The sequence below is a fragment of the Hypanus sabinus genome, unplaced genomic scaffold, assembly GCF_030144855.1.
Source record: "Hypanus sabinus isolate sHypSab1 unplaced genomic scaffold, sHypSab1.hap1 scaffold_62, whole genome shotgun sequence".
NCBI classification, from domain to species: domain Eukaryota; kingdom Metazoa; phylum Chordata; class Chondrichthyes; order Myliobatiformes; family Dasyatidae; genus Hypanus; species Hypanus sabinus.
In genome coordinates this window covers 501,131-517,353 of record NW_026781476.1, presented here as the reverse complement: position 1 = coordinate 517,353, position 16,223 = coordinate 501,131, and the positions used below count along the sequence as shown (strand labels likewise).

The 16,223-nt window shown below is 47.4% G+C and overlaps 2 non-coding genes across 2 annotated transcripts; one reads left to right on the top strand and one right to left on the bottom strand.

Moving 5' to 3' along the window:
* The first annotated feature begins 8,842 nt into the window (after positions 1 to 8,842).
* trnav-uac (transfer RNA valine (anticodon UAC)) lies at positions 8,843 to 8,915 on the top strand. Its single transcript has one exon. It is a non-coding gene; the product is annotated as a tRNA-Val (tRNA).
* A 2,553-nt stretch (positions 8,916 to 11,468) lies between these two features.
* trnas-gcu (transfer RNA serine (anticodon GCU)) lies at positions 11,469 to 11,550 on the bottom strand. Its single transcript has one exon. It is a non-coding gene; the product is annotated as a tRNA-Ser (tRNA).
* Positions 11,551 to 16,223: the final 4,673 nt, after the last annotated feature.

Here is a 16,223-nt window from a genome sequence, read left to right as displayed (position 1 = left end):
AGGTTGTCAGAGAAATTGGGCTGAACTCCCCGACATTCACATTGCACAGGGATCGGGCCAGGGAGCGTGGAATGCATTTAATTGGGGGTCTGCGATGTATGGTGCTCCCTGGCAGGAACTTGGGAACGTACATTGGGAAATGATGTACTCAGGGAAATACGCAACAGATATGTTGTGATTGTTTAAGGAGCATTGACATCGGGTTCACTAAGAGTCTGTCTCATTGATGCAAGGAAAGGATGATAGCGTAAAGTAAACCTGGCTGACAAGAAAGTTGGAACAGCTCGCCAAGAGGAAGAAAGAAAGTTACTTAAGGTTCAGGAAGAAAAGTTCGGGTAGGGTTATGATGAGTCAACGTGGTGTTTTCGAGGGGCATATTGTCCTTTAAGAACCAGATTGAATTATTTGTAACAGTGAAAAACAAACAGATGAATCAGAACAATCAATGTGGATGTAATAATCTTGCTCAGGCGTTTGAACCGTTCCCAATAGTGGAATCATTCAGAAAGTCAGGAGGCATTGGATCGAGGGAAACCTGGCTGTGCTAATTCAGAATTGGCTTACTCATAGAAGACAGATGATGTAGTAGATAGAGTGAATTCTGGCTGGAAGACAGCGGGCAGCCGAGTTCCCCAAGGAGCGTCGAAATTTCGGTAGACTTTACAACTATATTAGGACTCTGTAGCGATACAGGGAAATAACCGATTTAATCTGACCACCCTGCAGTAGCTGGATAATTTATGGAATTAGGGCTGCCGATGTAAGCAAATCGCTGAGCAATTGACTGCATCGCCACGTTGTCTAAACTGACCTGTAATTTACATCTGACAGGGCAGATGCTACAATGAATTCAACACAATCTTTTCCAATGGAACCCTACAACGTAAAACAGGCATTTCAAAGTGTTGAGCAGAAGCTTTTTGGTGCGCACTAAAAGAACTAGCCTTCCAAAATGATGATTCCAAATTCCCAGTTCAAGTGCACACCATTTTGTCCTAATACAAATTTACCTCTGAATCCTGGTTTTATCGTATAACCATATAAATATTACAGCACGGAAACAGGCCATCACGGCCCTTCTAGTCCGTGCCGAACGCTTACTCTCACCTAGTCTCAACGACATGCACTCAGCCCATAACCCTTCAATCCTTTCTTGTCCATATATCTACAAATTTTATTTTAAATGACTATATCGATCCTGCCTCTACCACTTCTACAGGAAGCTCGTTCCATACTTCTTTATTCTGTCAGTAGAGAAGTATCCCCTCGTGTCACACCTAAACTTTTGCCCCCTGACTCTCAACTGATGTCCTCTTGTTTGAGTCTCCCTACTCTCATTGGAAAAGCCTATCCACCTCAACTCTATCTTTTCCCCTCATAATTTAAAAAAAACCACTATCAAGTCACCACTCAATCTTTTACGTTCGAAACAATAAACAGCTAATTTGTTCAACCTTTCTCTGTAACTTAGGTGCTGAAACACAGGTAAGATGCCAGTAAATCTAGTAAATCTCCTCTGTACTCTCTCTATTTTGTTGACATCTTTCCTATAATTCGGTGACCAGAACTGTGCACAATACTCTAAATCTGGCCTTAAATTTGACCTTGTACAATGTTAACATTGCATCAAAACTCCAATACTAAATGTTCTGATTTATAAAGGCCAGCATATCAAAAGCATTCTTCACCACTGTATCAACATGATATCCCACCTTCAGGGAACTATTCACCATTATTCCTAAATCAATCTGTTCTACTGCATTGCTCAATTCCTCCATTTACCATGCATGTCCTATCTTGATTACTTCTACAAAAATGTAGCACCTCACACTTATCAGCATTAAACTCCATCTGCCATCTTTCAGCCCACTCTTCTACCTGGCCTAAATCTCTCTGCAAACTTTGAAAACCTACTTCATTATCCACAACGCCACTTACCTTAGTATCATCTGCATGCTTACTAATCCAATTTACCACCCCATCATCTGGATCATTAATGTATATGACAAACAACATTGGACCCAGTACAGATCCCTGAGACACACCACTAGTCACCGGCCTCCAACCTGACAAACAGTTATCCACCACTACTCTCTGGCATCTCCCATCCAACCACAGTTGAATCCATTATACTACTTCAATATTAATACCTAACGATTGAACCTTCCTAACTAATCTTCCGTATGGTACCTTGTCAAAGGCCTTACTGAAGTCCATATAGACAACATCCCCTTCTTTACGCTCGTCTACTTTCCTAGTAACCTCTTCAAAAATTCAATAAGACTTGTCAAACATAACCTTCTACGCACAAATCCATGTTAACTGTTCGGACCCTGTCTATCCAGAAAATTATATATTCCATCTCTAAAAATACTGATCCATACTGACTATCGCTAATGTTCCTGTTTGTCCAGACACTTCCCTTCATACCCCATGACCAGCGTAGCTGAACACGAAGGGCAATTCCTCATTACGTAATACTTGACGTGTCCCTTCCAAGCAAAACTATCCATATCATTCAGCGGCTGGTTCTGACATATATGGCCTATTGCTGTTAAATTCTTCTGCAATATTATCAGACGCATTGAGAGTAGTCTGGAATAGGAAGGAGACGTAGCTTTAAATAACGAATCGACAGGACTTAAGTAGTAAGATACGATACACTACATAGAGCATAGAACATAGAATGTTAGCCGAACCAGATTTAATATCATAGGCGTGTGTCGTGAAATTTGTTAACTTTACGGTAGCAGTACAATGACATGCACGATGATTAAATAGAGTGGGAAAAAAACGAGTTGCAGGTGGCAGCGGGGAAGAAGCTGTTCCTGAATCGCTGCGCGTAGGCTTTCAGGCTTCTGTATCTCCTTCCCGATGGTAACGCTGTGTCGTTGGCGTGTCCTGTTGGTGGGCAACTTTAATGATGGACGCCACTGCTACACAAATCACCCCTTGTAATAATGATCAGTGAGATACAGAGAAGCTGTGTTTATCAACAAGTAACTTTTATTATTTGAAGTAAAATACAGGTAGGTTCACATGCTATCTAACTGTCTGCACCGCACGAGAACCCCTGATACTCCATGAACATTCAATGGAGAAAAAAAGGCACTAACCGGGAAAGGAGTCGACGCTGGACAGAGAGTCGAGAGAGAGGAACAGGGGAGAAAGAGACGGGGACAGAGACTGGTGAGGTAGCGAGAGATAGAGGAGGGTAGAGAAAGACCATGGGGAGGGAGGCCGGGGATGTCGAGGAATCTGGTGTGGAGAGAGATCGGGGATTGGGGAAAGGATGGACAGGGAGATCGGAGTGGGGAGGGAGTTCGGTGTCGGCAGAAAGCAGGAGGCGGATAGCCGAGGAAAGGAGTGAGAAACGCAGAGGGAGAGGGAGACGTGACAAAGAGAAACTGTGCAGAGACAGGGGGCCCGGAGAGTGACTGGATGAGAAAGCGAATGGTGGATGGAACGTCCGGGGGGACGGCGCGGGGTTGGGGTAGGTAGAGAGAGAGGCTGGGAAAGAGAGGCCGGGAATGGGGAGAGACGGGTGGGAGGAGAAAGTGCCTGGGGAATGTAGAGAGACAGCGGAGAGCAGAAAAGGACGGGATGGAGAGGGAGACGCAGCCGAGATTCTAGGAGAGGAGAAATGGAAAAGGGAGAAAGAAACTGAGGGAGACCGGGTTGTGCGGGGATAGAGCTAGGGTACAGAGATAGAGAGACTTCGGAGAGAGGGACTGGGAGGAGAGACTTGGGAGAGAGACTGGTGTAGAGAGAGACAGAGGGCTCAGAGAAAGACCAGGGGAGGGAGACCGGGGGGGTCGAGAGATCTGTGGTGAGAACAGATCTTTGAGATGGGGAGAGGTCAGTTTGAGGAAGGAGACTGTAAGAGAACTCGGATGGGGAGAGCCTAAGACAGGCGTTGGGGGCGAAAGATCGGAGTGACGGCGGGTAAGGAGAGAAATTCATGGCAGGAAGAGGTGAGAGGGAGAGACCGGGATTGGTGAGTTAATCGTGGAGAGAGAGGCAGAGTTAGATACTAGTGGCCGGGTGCAGGGGTTGGGGAGACTGGTGGATACAGAGACACGTGATATTAAAACACTTGGGAGGGAAATAGACACTGGGGGTTGAATGAGAGAGAGAGTGGGATGTGGTAGCGTAGAGTGAGTCGGAGAAGTCTGTCGATAAATGCACTGGATGATCAGGGGATTCTCCTTGTTGCAGGGCATTCTGGGATTACAGTGCTTCCATTCTGAAGTCCCTCTGAAACAAGCAACCGGTGTCATCTCGCTGACCTCTCTCACCCCGCCTGCTTGACCACACTCCTTCCCACACTGTATCCCCCATCTCGCTTTCCTAAACCGGTCTTCGCGATCTTCACGCTCTCTCTCCCTCTCTGTGATTACATCCTCTGGCTCCTGTTAAGAACGCGCAAAGTAGTATGATGAAACATACTGAGTCATGTTGGTAAAGGGACACTCTGGACAATTTACAGTGTGGGACCTTCTCCCCGGAGCCCCTTTACCCGCCTGTCGGCTGTATAACCGGCCCGACCAGAAAGGGAAGCAATGGAGGCTTACCTAAATGACTCTTTCGCTGAGGGCATTATCCGACCCTCATCTTCCCCTGTAGGCGCAGGATTCTTCTTTGTGGGGAAGAAGGACAGCTCACTGCGCCCCTGCATTGTCTACCGTGGCCTGAACAACATCACCATAAAGAATAAGTCTTCACTCCCCCTTATCAACTCTAACTTTCACGGAGCCACAATTTTCTCTAAGTTGGACCTGCGGAGTGTCTATCACCTGGTCAGGATAAGGGAGGGAGATGAGTGGGAAAACAGCTTGTAATACCCCTCTTGGTCATTTCGAATATCTGGTCACGCCATTCGGCCTCATCAATGCCCCCGCTGTCTTCCGAGCCCCGATAAACTATGTCCTCACGGAATTTATTAACCGTTTCGTTTTCTTTTATTTGGACGACATCTCAATCTTCTCCCGTTATCTTCAGGAACACACCCACCATGTCCGTTAGGTTCTTCAGAGGCTTTTGGAGAACAAGATATTCTTTAAGGCAGAGAAGTGCAAGTTTCATGTCCGTTCCGTCAGTTTGCTGGAGTACATCATTGGGAGCGGGCAGTTGAGAGCGGATCCCGAAAAGATCCGGGCGGTGGCGGAGTGGCCAAACCCCACGACGCTTAAGCAACTCCAGCGATTTCTGGGGTTCGCAAATTTCTACCGTCGCTTCATCAGGGATTACAGCTGGGTGGCAGCGCCCCTTACTCGACTCACCTCTCCTGAGCCCCTTTTCATTGGACCCCCGAAGCGGACTCGGCCTTCTCGGAGCTGAAGATGTTTTCAATTCCGCTCCCATCCTGGCCCAACCTGACCCGTCAGGTCAATTCATTGTGGAAGTCGACGCCTCCGACTCTGGGGTGGGAGCGGTCCTCTTCCAACGCTCCAGCCCAGACCAAGAGCTCCATCCCTGCGCCTCCTCCTCTCGCCGACTGAACCCCGCCGAACGGAACTACGACGTAGGGACCCGGGAGTCACTGGCCGTCAGACTCGCTTTGGAGAAGTGGAGACACTGGCTTGAGGGAACGGGATATCCATTCATCGTCTGGACGAACTACAAGAACCTCGCATAACTCCAAACCGCAAAACACCAGACCTCTCGCCAAGTCCTTTGGGCATTATTTTTGACCGTTTCAGATTCACACTCACCTATCGTCCTGGTTCCACGAACGGGAAGTCCGATGCCCTCTCTCGTCAATATGTCTCCGAGTAGGGCTTCCCAACCCCGAGACCATCATTCCACCATCCGGTATGGTGGCTGCCCTCACCTGGGAGATGGAATCCATAGTCAGCGAGGCCCAGCGGACTCAACCTGACCCAGGGAATGGGACCGCCAGTCGTCTCTTCGTGCCGATGCTGTTCAGTCTCAGGTTTTCCAGTGGGGACACGCTTCTCGTTTCGCCTGCCATCCCGGGATCGATCGGACTCTGTCCCTTCTGAAGAGACATTCCTGGTGGCCCTCCATGGATGCTGACACTCGCTCCTCGCTCTCTGTCTGTTCTGTGTGTGGCCACGGAAAAGCCTCCCATCGACAACTTGCTGGGTTGCTTCGTCCCCTATCTGTCCCTTGTTTGCTGCCCCCTTCACATGGTAACACTACTGTACTCACCGTGGTGGACCGCCTCTCCAAAGCAGCGCACTTCTAGCCCTTCCCAAAAGCCCTGCAGCCCGTGAAACAGCCGACCTCCTTGATCATCACGTCTTCCGCCTTCATGGGATTCCCTCGGACATTATTTCTGACCGGGGTCTCCAATTTGTCTCTCAAGTCTGGAGTGCCTTTCGTCAGGACCTTGGAGTCTCAGTCAGTCTGTCCACCGGCTTCCATCCGCAGACTAGCGGTGAAACCGAACGAGCAAATCAGGATTTGGAAGCAGCACCGCGCTGCACAACCGCCAACAACACATCATAATGGAGCACCCATCTTCCTTGGGTACAGTCCGCCCACAACTCCCTGGCCAGCACCGACACGGAACGCCGCCCCTCGAATGCTCCCTCGCTTACCAACCCGCTCTGTTTCACGTACATGAAGACCAAACTGCTGTGCCTTCAGTCAGGCCCGTCTCCGCGGGGCCGCAAGATCTGGAAGGATGCTCGCGCGGCCTTGCTCCGTTGAGCCGACCGCAACCGGAGGATTGACGATCGCCATCGAGTTCCTGCACCCAGTTATCGGCCTGGGCAGGTGGTTTGGCTCTCGTCAAAAGATATCTCCCTTAAAATTGAACCCAAGAAACTCGCCCCTCGTTATATGGGACCTTTGGAAATTGAGTGTGTACTCAACCCCTCGGCGGTCATACACAAACTGCCAAAATCTATGCACAGTCATCCTACATTCCACGTTTCACAATTGAAAGCGGTATCTGTTAGCCCTTTGTGCCCTCCTGCCGAACCCCCTCCACACGCCCCGATTATTGACGACTACCCAGCAATGAGGCGACCAGAACTAAGTACCGTACTCCAAGTTGGTTCTGACCAGGGTCCTATATAGCTACAACATTACCTCTCGGCTCCTAAATTCAGTTCCACGATTGATGAAGGCCAATACACAATATGTCTTATTAACAACAGAATCAACCTGCGCAGCTGCTTTGACTGTCCTATGGACTCTGATATCAAGATCCCTCTGATCCTCTACACTGTCAAAAGTCTTACCATTAATACTATATTCTGTCATTATTTTGCCTTACCAAAATGAACAACTTCACATTTTTCTGGGTTGAACTCCATCTGCCACTTCTCAGCCCAGTTTTGCATCCTATCAATGTCCCGCTCTAACCTCTGACAGCCGTCTACACTATCCACAACACCCCCTACCTTTGTGCTAACGGCAAATTTCCTAACTCATTCCTCCTCTTCCTTATCCGCGTCATTTATAGAAATCACGAAGAATAAGGGTCCCAGACAGATCCCTGAGGCACACCACTGGTCACTGTCCTCCATGCAGATTATGACCCGACTACAACCACTCTTTGCGTTCTGTGGGCAAGCCTGTTGTGGATCCACAGACCAATGGCTCATTGGAACCCATGCCTCCTGACTTTCTCAATAAGCTTTGCATGGGTACCTTATTAAATGCAGGTTGATGCTTTGATCTGTTCGCCACTAATACAGCTAGCACTGTAACTGATTGGTTCTTTCGTTCAAACCGCGAGGCCTCAGTTTTGCTTTTTGAACATTACTGAACAGGTGTATTGTTTATCGGAGCAAAATATCACCCTTCGTCCCGTGACGCACCCGCCGTCTACTCCAGAGTCGAATTAACCAAAAGGTGAAGCAACGAAATCTTCCATTCCTGAAGCCATACTTCAGAAATAGTTGATATACTCTCATTGCTCCTCATCTTCTCCGTTGTACTGTCGATAAAATCCACTGCATTGCAAGATGAGATCAGAAAACCAAGTAAGGCTCCATTATTCCCATGTGGCAGTCCAAATGAAAAGATGACCTGTATCGCCAGCCTTAAGGCACAGTAGAATTCACAGTGAGATTCGTACCACTCCTTCGGATCGTAAATGGCACTTCAGAGCTTGTATTCGGGGTACATTCCGTTGTTCTTTCTGTGAGTGCTCTCACAATTCCACCACCCCCTGTCCATCCCTCTCGCTAATAACTCCGTCTACCTGTTACTGTTCCACCTGTTTATCACTATTGTCCATGCATTTTTTGGGAGTGGGTGTGGGGGTGTGATATTCACTAAATGAATTGATCGCAATCAGTTTAAGAACACCAGGCAACCTGCTCACGGGTAGCGTAGCCGAGAGTTCTCTGAGGTGACGGGGCTTCGAATCACAGCACCGCCACGGTTCGAATGTCTCCCTGTGTTTTTTCGAAATACTGCCGTTGTGCGGACGGTACCAGCCGACATTCACCAAGCTACTCCTGTAACAGAGAACCCTCTTACCTCTGATGATGCCATAGATCATTTCTGCAATCACCCCAGCTCAGTAAACCAGTGGCTAACATTTTGTCACTAAATTGAATGTAGATTTGTTTTTTTTTTAAGTGGAGTCCTCGGAGTCCTCACGTTGTAGGACGCTTCTGAAAGAGCTGAGCATCCACACGCCGAATAGACAGACCGGAGCTCTCATCGCTGAAGCTCGTCTGCTTTTTACATAGGCCAACCCACGAAAAAGACTAGGCTGAAGAGAGAATTTCGTTTTCTATTTCTTGGGTGTAGAAAAGATTGTTCTTAAGAACAAGATGAATAAGTGGAGAATGAGGGAGGTGTGCAGGGTGTCTGGTCAATGCTCAATAGCGTAGAACATTGAGCTCCTTGTAGAGTTTCTGTAGTGTAGTGGTTATCACGTTCGCTTTACACGCGAAAGGTCTCCAGTTCAATCCTGGGCAGGAACTCTCTTTAGGCTCCAGGATTTAGAGAGCACAAATAAACCGTGAACTTTTCAGTTCGGATTCAAATGAATTATCATGGGAATTCCCCTGCAATTGTCAAAAACTTCGTGCATAATCGACAGAGCAAGGGAATTGAGTACTTTTATTGTTTCGAGACAAGGTGATGATGATGGGAGATCGCGTATCAGTACAGAGATAGGGTCACTATGTTCTAATATATCAACCTTGCTGTGTATTGCTGCGAAATGTAGCTACTTACGAAACATCCCACGCGAGCATGCAGATTAGTAATTAACCAGTGATGTCCCCCCCCCCCCCCCGCCCCACTTCAACTCCGTCGTTAACTTCACAAACAAGTATAACGATTTCGGTATGTACTCTGCCCCGTGACTCCACGCACAGCTCCGGATTTTCCCTCGGTACCGTGTACACCTATCACATTATTAAAACCTGACTGCCAGTCAATCTCAATAAAACGGCCACTGTTATATTATTCAACGTCCCGATGACGGACTTACCACTGATGTTCCAATCTGCCCAGTCGATGTAAAATATGTATCATTGAAGTTGCAAAATTGTCAATCAAAATGTATTTGAAATATCACGGGAATCGAAGCGAGAAAGCTAAAAACTGTACATCGGAAGTTACGAGAGAGATGGATGGGAAACTCGAGTTTTAATCAGAGCCACCCACAACATTCACACGCTGTACGGGAACTCCTTCAGTTTGTGTTTTCCTTGTAGATTCCTCACCTGCGTGGCAGTGGTTGACACATTTCACCGATGCGGTGCAGACATTGTGCCGCTCTTCCTCTTTTTCCAGAATCACATGACAAGAACACACTCCACTCGACCATTCTTTGATATCAGTTCGGTACACTCGAGCATTAATCGACAATGCGCTGTGTTCTGAAGGAAGGATTCAAAGTCACCTCCTTCAGGATCTGTGCGCTCAACTCCCCGTTCAGAATTTCCGCACGCACCACCATCCCCCCCGATCTTTGCGACGAGACGAAGGCTAAAAGAAGGAAGAAGAAGGGTGAAACTGATAAACATCGCATCTTATAACGACGTTCAAGCGTTTTGCCCTGTAGGCGCATTTATAGTGATCGTTCAAGGTACAACGGAGTTTCGAATAGATCCAGAGGACTGAAAATTGGAAATGTCTCTCCACTCTTTAAAGGGAGGGAAGCAAAAAGACAGGGAAGTATAGGACTGTTAGCCTTCTTCAGTGTTTATACGATGTTGTCCATTATTAAGGATGAAGTTTTGGGGTACTTCGAGGCTCATGTAAAAATAGGCCAAAGTCAGCATGGTGTTGCTTAAGGGAAAACTAGGCTGACAAATCTGTTGGAATACTTTGAGGAAATAACAGACAGGATAAATGAAGAAGGGTCAGCGGATATTGCTTGCCTGGAAAATCAGAAAGAATTTGACAAGGTGCCAATCTTGAGGTTGCTTAACAGGAGGAAAGACGGTGGTATTACGGGAAATATACTAGCATAGATCGAAGGTTGGCTGGATGGCTGGAGGCAGCGAGTGGGAATAAAGGGGGCGTTTTTCTTGTAGGCTGCCGGTGATTAGTTGGTGTTTGACCCATTTATTTTCATGTTATATGTCAATACTCTCAATAAGGGGTTTGATAGTTTTGTGGCAAATTGGCAAACCGTTAAATATAGATTGATATTAGTGTTAGTGTTGAGGAGCAGGACCCGGCAGACGAACTTGGTCGTGTGCTTAGGCAGTAGCTATAAAGGCTAGTACAGGCTTCCTGAAAGATTAACTTGCAGTTTGACTCAGGATTAACGAAGGGAAATGCAGTGATGGTCTACATATCGAGAGAACTGGAAAATGAAAGGAAGGATGTAATGCTGAATCTTTATACGGCATTGGTCAGACCGTAGTTGGAAAATAGTGAACAGTTTGGCTCCCTGATGCAAAAGCGGATTTGTTGGCATTGGAAGCGGTCCAGAGGACGTTCGCGAGAATCATCCCCGGAATTACAAGGTGAAATATGAAGAGCGTTTAATGAGTTTGTACTCGCTGTAGTTTCGACGAATGACGCGTTGATCCAATTGAAACCTATCGATTATTGAAAGGCCTAGGTATAGTGGACCTAGAGAGGATGCTACTGGTCGTGGAGAAGTATAGGAAGAGAGGAAGCAACTCCGGAATATAAGGACGCCCATTTAGAACAGAGATAAGGAAGGACTTCTGTAGCCAAATGGCTAGGAATTTGTGGAATTTATTGCCACGGATAGCCATGGAGGCCGTCAATCGATGTATTAAAAGAGGTGATTGACAGTGTCATAATCAATAAGGGGGTCAATGTGACGAGGAGAAGGCAAGAGATTGGGGTTGAGAGGGATAATGTATCAGCCATTCCCGATGGTCTCAACGGTCTAATTCCTCTCTCAATGTTATCGTTTTATGGGCAAATTTGGAGATACGTTCTAATTGTGAACATTATTTATCATGACTCACAAAACAAACTATCTGGTAAACGTTGCAGATCTGGATGTTTTCCAACCGATGGCTCCTCAGAGGAAGAGGTCGCGACGAGGGTGGGATTCGAACCCACGCGTGCGCAGCACAATGGATTAGCAGTCCATCGCCTTAACCTCTCGGCCACCTCGTCTGCTCTTCCCTCTCTTGTGTTCCAAAGATCTGAATTTCATCACAGCACGTGAAAACCCCGCTTATGTTCCACACATTTGTCTCCAGATTCAACCTCTATTTAGTTTGCCTGTGATGCTTATCGGAATTCATGGACATGGGGAAGGAAGGCTTATGGAGACAGGTGCTAACCACAGCAAAAACAGAACTATCTATTACTGGCATTTCAGCCGCTACCGCCGTGCTATGCCAGATTGATCGATTCAGTGCTCTGTAACTCTGAGAAACAGGTTGTTTCGAGCTGTAGAGTGAGACAGCACTGTATCGAAGTAAATATGCGTCTAGTGGCTTGTTCATCATGTTGTTTGACTTCAAGAAAACGGATATTATAGTTAATTCTCATCCGGCTCCAAAACAACGGCTTTTCGTGTATTGGCAATTGTAAGAATCCGATAGCTACTAAACTAGAGAAACACTGAAGCGCATCGAGCACTGCCTGAGGCAGCAGATCCCAATGTCCTAACCTTCACCGACACAAGCGCAGGCCGATAGCCACTAAACTAGAGAAACACTGAAGCGCACCGAGCACTGCCTGAGGCAGCAGATCCCAATGTCCTAACCTTCACCGACACAAGCGCAGGCCGATAGCCACTAAACTAGAGAAACACTGAAGCGCACCGAGCACTGCCTGAGGCAGCAGATCCCAATGTCCTAACCTTCACCGACACAAGCGCAGGCCGATAGCCACTAAACTAGAGAAACACTGAAGTGCATCGAGCACTGCCTGAGGCAGCAGATCCCAATGTCCTAACCTTTACCGACACAAGCGCAGGCCGGTCGGTTCTGGCGTCTGCAAGTGACGGCTGAAATATAGAAGAAGATAGCAGGCCTCTCTATCAATGACGAATTGATTTTATTGGACCATTTTCGCTGATTCGAATCCCAGAATATAAGGCCGCCTCAAAAGTCAGTGGCGTGCGTCTTTACAGATGATTTTTTTTGTGTGTAAGGGAAACAGCGAAATAGAATATTACATTTAAACGCAAGTTGCAAAATTTAGTCACATTAACAACAGTAGTCGAATGTTCATCTGGGATGAAAACACTGCGTTTTAATATTACGTTTAGATCGGTCAGCGAATGACTCATCTCGCGGAAATGCCTGACAGCAATTCGCACGTTTCGCATTTTTTCTCTTCGCATTTCTTGCAGAAGACGATCGTGTGGCTGAATGGATAAGCCGTCCGACTTCGGTGCTTAATTCGAAGTCATCAGAAGATTGCAGGTTCGAGTCGGATCACGGTCGATTTACCAACCTGACGGTTTTGGTTCCATTCTGTCACCCACTCTCTGCAGCACAGTTGCCTCATGTGAAACAACTGCACACACGGGGATTAACCAGATTACTCCGCCCTGCTGGGAACGGAGCGAAATATCACGTCTTCAGTATTCGCAACATATAATGTTATGTGTCGCGTCTGTGATGTACTTCTACAAAACTTACATAAACAACACGTTGAAACTTCTCAAACTTTCGGGATGCTTTTTGGAAGGTGATATGTACTTCACATTGACCTCCGTTTCCGACCCTACCTTTTCTGAACGAATTTTCCACCCCGCACTGATAATCACTTCTCCCGTCTCGAAACCCTCCTCCAATTCCTGGACAACCCGATCTAATTCTGTGCCTCCCCGGACGTTTTCATCTCTAACTGCCGACGAGACATCATCCGGCTCGACGTTACCACACTTACTCCTCGTCGAAGTTGATTCTCTCCGAACGCCATTTCCATCTTCCACTCTCTCAACGTACCATCGGACAGCAGGCAAAGGGGTTGCTGCTTTAATGTGGCGGACTATCGCCTTGCTTGTAGAGACCAAGCAGTAGCTTTCAGACACCTCCACATACTCAGAGAGGGAGATACGTCAATGGGAAGGGATAGCTGGAGAATGACAGACCGACAGACCAACTCAAACGGGATCTTATGTGAACCCCAGAGTGCGAACCTGCGATTTCGTTTCCCTAACGAAATTGTAAGAATTTCTGTCTGTCTGCCTCTCTCTGTCTCTCTCTCTCTCTGTCTGTCTGTCTGTCTGTCTCTGTCGCTCTCTCTCTCTCTCTCTCTCTCTCTCTCTCTCTCTCTCTCTCTCTCTCTCTCTCTCTCTCTCTCTCTCTCCCCCACCAGCCCTGTATGTCTCCATCTCTCTCCTTTTCTCCCTCCCGTTCCCCTTCTGGCTGGTAGACTTTTTGTGCTGAGTACCATTGACAACCGCTCCCCAGGCATTGTCAAATGAATGGCATCGACCCTGATCGTCCACTCATTCCTGGCCCTGCTTATTCAATCCTAATTGGGATTCCAATCCCAGAATATAACGCCGCCGCTGAAGTCAGTGACGTGTACCTTTGGGAATTCCTTTCTGTGTGACAGAAAGAGATAACTGAATTTAAAAGAAGAGACCAAAGCAAGAATGAATGCAGAGATATTGAAAACAATGGCTGAATGCTCACCTGGGATGAAAACACTGCGTATCAGTACTTTTAGCTCGGTTGGGAAATCATTCTACACGTGGAAGCTACTTGCAGCAGTCAGCATGGTCCCCATATTTCCCCTGACATTACTTCTACAATAGGACCGTGTGGCCTAACGGATAAGGCGTCTGACTTCGGTGCTGGATTGGAAGTCAACAGAAGATTGCAGGTTCGAGTCCTGTCACGGTCGTTTTGCCAAACGGTTCCATTCTGTTTCTCACTCCCTGCAGAATGGTTGTCTCAATTCCGCCTGGGGATTAACCGGAGTACTCCACCCTCGGGGAAAACGTAATGCCTCGTCTTCGTTGTACGCAACCTATAATAGTATGTGTCTAGTCTTTGCAGTATTTCTGAAAACACTTCCATAAACAATTCATTGGGGCCTCTCAGTCTTTCAATTCTTCTCAGCCAATCTGTTAGACTTCATGTTCATGTGAGTTTGCTCTCTGCGGAGTCCTTCTCATGTTCGGTAACACTGCTACCGACAGCGGCTGCTCACCTGTAAGGAAACGTTTCATAAGAATGCTACCTGGAACACCCGGTTTGAGTTGGAAGGCGAAGTTGTGTAAACTGACAGATGTCCCCTGCTGCACAGGACGCTGAGGGGTGGATTAACGAGGTGTTTTATATCATGAGGGTCTGCAGCAGTGAGAGCGATGAGAAGAACTCTGCAGAGAGCAAAACCACATCAACACAAAGTCTTACATGTCGGCCTCCCTACCGAATCTCTCAAGGAAATGCTGTGCACGCTTCGAGGGATGCAACACAACACTTCCCTGCTGGGCAGCCGCTCTCTCCAGCAGCGGCAGAGACGAGAGCAAATCTGCAGAGAGCCAGTCCCCGTCAACACAACACTTCCCTGCTGAGCAGCCGCTGTCTGCAGCAGCGGCAGAGACGAGAGCAGATTTGCAGAGATTTCCGCCAGCGCTAGTAGACTCAATGGCCTGCAATTTATGCATCGTTATTCCATTAGCTGTACAGATCAAAGACAGATCGTGTTTAACCATGCTGTGCGATGTGATGCAGTTTGTAGGCTCAGGTAAGTGCATCATCGATGAGGCTTCAGGGAGCTTTGAGTTCGTGTATAAATTCAAAGATCCACAATGGCACTGTCGATACAGACGACTTACCGCCGACAGCTCGCAAAATGTCTCGATGTGCTTCCTCTGTACCACATTCGCATCAATCTGAAGCCCGTAATTTCCCTTTAAGAAACGTGCTGTTGATCTGTCTAAATTAATCGGCAGTTTAACGAGCTGCTGAAGGACCAGGTGGACTTGACTCTCGGGAATGCAGCTGCGACACCTTTCAGCGATCAGCGAAGTTCAGCCATTACCATTACCGGAAAAGAGGTCGGTTCGGAAGCCTTCAAAGCAGACTAAAACGATGGGACATGGAGCCACCTCTACCCGGCACGATTACCACAAAAGGCCAGTTACTAGAAAGCAAAACACATGACGTAACTTCAACATTGCTGTTTCGGAGGGAAATGGGGGACTGTTGCCTTCAGTGTCTCATAGAGACACGGCTCACTTCGGTGGAACAGTCTGAAGGCTTCTCAATCCACCGTTCGGAGAGAGTGATAAGTTATTGTGGTGGCGGTGGTAGGGGAGTGTTGTCTCATGATTGACTCTTCATGCTCTCCGTACATAGTTTTCTTGCTGCATGCTTGTTCTCCCAAGCTGGAACATCCAATGATTTAGTTCTGTCGGGGCTACTTACCGAGACGGTTCTGCTCTATGATCCAAACCACATGTTACACACCATCAGAGCATGGAGACACGGGTTGCTTGTTTCTGAAGGAATTTTGAATGGAAGCGCTGTAATCCCAGAATTCCCTGCAGGAAGGAAACTCCTCTAATCGCTCAGTGCATTTATGGACTGTATTCTCTGACTCACACTTTCCGACCTCATCCTAGTCTCTCTCTCAACCCGTTGTGCCTATTACCCTTCCAAATATTTTAATTTCGCGTCTCTCTGTATCCACTAGTCTCCCCAAACCACCCCCGGGCCAATTTCTCTTCCTACCCTCTTTCACTCATATCCACACCTGTCTCGGACCCTTCCCAGTTCTCTTCCAATCTTCCTCCTCACATTGATCTTTCCACGTCACAAATATCTGTTCTCACTCCAGATCTCTCGATTTCCCCGTTCTCCCTCCCCCTG